The sequence below is a fragment of the Apis dorsata genome, unplaced genomic scaffold (assembly GCF_000469605.1).
Source record: "Apis dorsata unplaced genomic scaffold, Apis dorsata 1.3 scaffold_1040, whole genome shotgun sequence".
Lineage (NCBI taxonomy): Eukaryota > Metazoa > Arthropoda > Insecta > Hymenoptera > Apidae > Apis > Apis dorsata.
In genome coordinates this window covers 92979-93376 of record NW_006264138.1, presented here as the reverse complement: position 1 = coordinate 93376, position 398 = coordinate 92979, and the positions used below count along the sequence as shown (strand labels likewise).

At 26.6% G+C, this 398-nt stretch overlaps 1 protein-coding gene across 1 annotated transcript in view; it reads right to left on the bottom strand.

Moving 5' to 3' along the window:
• Positions 1 to 398, bottom strand: part of LOC102672228 (nuclear pore complex protein Nup88) — a 56984-nt gene that overhangs the window by 5583 nt on the left and 51003 nt on the right. The gene's annotated exons all lie outside the window — the stretch shown is intronic.

The following is a 398-nucleotide window of genomic DNA, read 5'->3' as shown; positions in this document are numbered from 1 at the left end:
AAAAAAAAAAAAAAGAAAATGAATGACGCAACAACATTTAATATCAAATATAGCGATAGATCATAGTTCATACAATAAAACTTCACAGATTTATATTGGAAAAAATCGAAAATTTGAAGAAATCATTCAAGTCTAGAAGATAAAGATTAAAATATCGAAGCATAAAAAAAATATTTTTTTTTTTTTAATTTTCCCACCTTTACATATTTCGTTCGTTCGTCCGAGAACATCCGTTCTTTGGACATGTCCTCGTTAAAATTTAAATAAATGGGAGAGAATATTTCGTCCAATCCAGAAAAGTTTATGAATTTTCGTGGACGTCTCCTAGTATCCTAATCGTTGATGTCTTATATATATGTCAAATATATATACTTGATATATATGATTAAATTGACAGA